Here is a 2,667-nt window from a genome sequence, read left to right as displayed (position 1 = left end):
CACACTGCGATGGTAAATGGGAAGTCCATTTCCAGGAATGAGTAGATCCTATCTGTGCAGGTGCCACAACAACTTCACCCTACAACATTATCATAAACACATTAGAGGAACAGCTTTTTGTTTGGAGGCTACAGAAGTGAGGATTATAGTTACCCATAATAATCTCTTACATTGTGTTCAGGTTTGTCTGCAATGAGAAGCTGCAGCTCGTACACGAGCCCATCTCGTATCACAGAGCAAGAAGGGTCATCTTCCCACTTTAACAGGAAACTCTTGTAGTCAAGAGTCACATTCTGAGGTCCACAACGCAAAACACCTAAAGGAAGTGACCACAGGACATTTTATGGTTAAAGTGGAACACTGAGCAATTCTTGAGATAAAAAAGACATAGTTAGGCTGTCAGTGAGCACACAGACTCATACTGATATTTTGTTAATGGCCTCTGGTATCTAGCAGACACAAACAGTGTCATGAACAAGTATAGTATTATAGGCACGTCCATTATGTCTGCCAGATGGGGTGACTAGGACACTAAAACACTGAGGCTTAAAAATGCAGAGTCCAAAATCAGTGGTTAAATCGTGCTGCCTGTGTCATTTTTTGGGAGGAGCTGAGAGTAAATATAAAAACAACTTACTAAGCAGACATTTGAAAGCTCTGCTCTATTTTTAGACTTGACTGATGAGGAATAGCAAGGGAACACTTTAGTTTCGGGGAATAACAGGTGATTTTCTATACCGATTATGTTTTTAAAAAAAAGCAAGATGAAAAAGAAAAGCCACTGTGCAGTCATGTGATGTTGTACAGCTAACTGATGTGTGATTTAAGGGCAAAGATGATGCGCTGCTGGTTTGTAAAGTCTTTTTTCAAACCACTTCATCAAGTCATTGAACATATGTGTCCACACATGGATGTCTGCTATATATTTCTTAATAATACAATAATATTTTTCTCTACAAAGCTGAAACAGAGTTTTTGGGGTTCTGTCAAGAGAATTAACCACACAGGAAGAGATATTATTTGTCAGATATTTGCATTTAAAATGCTCAAAAACTGACAGACAGGAACAAGAAATCCACACAAATTAGTGAAGGTAAAGAAGATAGCTTGCAGACTTGTCTGCACCAGTCTGCCAGTTACAATGACCTTGGTTCTGAAAAATTGCAAACTTTGAACATTTATGTGAAACAAATTTGAATTATCAATTTGATTCAGAATAGGAATTAAGAAAAAAACTATTTCTACACACACAAAATGTTTAAAAAGAAATTATGCACATATTCTTTCACATCCACAAAAATGAGTTCTTGGGCCACCTATGACCATACCTCCACCCTCGCATGCTGTAACTTTATCTTGCTGACACGCACTGTATTTGTTTGTTTTATGACCAGTAAGAATCTGCACATAAAAAATATCCTGTATACACAACTACAGCCTTTGCTGAAAATGGAGACTTCTTTACTAAAAATATCAGATACTTTCTGTACCTACAGATTGTCACAGAGGTTAGAGGATGACATACTCACCGTCTTCTTGTCCATCTTGTGTGCTTTCTCTGAAGAGTGAGAGCAATAACAACCACGTGATCATGATAATAATAATCCTGATAATCCTCATTTAGAGCTGTTTGTTTATTTAGATAGAAAAAACCTTCAAGAATTCAGCCGGGTAGTTGCGGTGATAAACATCAGCTCGTCAGAGTGGTTGAAAAGCAGATTCCTGAGGCTTCTTTCATAGAAACAAAAGCATGTTCACGGGGAAGTTTGGGTTTTATTTGAAGAATCCGAGAACAAAGACTCGAACAGGGAAGAGTCACAGTGTTGGTGTCAGGTTACTCCCTGTAGCCTCCCTCCCTTCACATATACAATATGGAAATCCATTTGATTGTGAAATCCATGTGGACCCCACCACAGGAAATGGAGCATTATGTTCTCGTAAATGTGACTCACAGCAGCGAGCTCAGACATGCTCTGATGCTCCAGAAAAACATCGGTCAGGGAGAATCGAGCCTTAGATTCTGAAAAACATGATGATTCCAAACTTGGCATAATGACAGGACCTGCCGGCTCTGATTTTCAGACCAGTTATTGTAAAGCTTTAATTTAAAATTGATTCTTTGCTAAGTTCTCTGTGTAGACACTACACTGGTTCATCCTTCTAGTTAAGTGTTTTTTTTAAATGCATGAATGATTCATAGTTCAGTGTTAAGTGGTAAAACATTTCTCTGAAAACAGCCAGGTACGATGACTGGACTGAAAGTGAGAGCAAAAGTGGGGTTAAGCTCACTTGACCCTTTATACTGGTGCTGCAGTTGTGACATCACTTTTAGGGCACACTGCTTTTTATGAAGTTAATAACTCGGCACTCCAGCATCAAATCCAAATACTTCTCTGAGTTCTTGCACAAAGTAAATAAGCACCAAAAACCACTTAATAATAATAATAATAATAATAATAATAATAATAATAACAACAAAAACAACATCAACAATGCAGACAAAAGTTACTGCTGATGCTTTAAAATGTGGAGTCCAAAATGGTAGCTCTATTGTTTGCATACAGTCAAAATTATGTATGCACATTTTTATGATTAGATAATTAAATGTCTGCACCCTTGCTAACCCTGCAGCCAAAACATTTAAGATAAGATAGAACTTTATTAATC

This window comes from Pundamilia nyererei, unplaced genomic scaffold (genome assembly GCF_000239375.1).
Source record: "Pundamilia nyererei isolate P.nyererei 1_Seehausen unplaced genomic scaffold, PunNye1.0 scaffold00215, whole genome shotgun sequence".
Lineage (NCBI taxonomy): Eukaryota > Metazoa > Chordata > Actinopteri > Cichliformes > Cichlidae > Pundamilia > Pundamilia nyererei.
The sequence above is the reverse complement of the archived record's forward strand: the minus strand, read 5'-3'. Positions refer to the sequence as shown.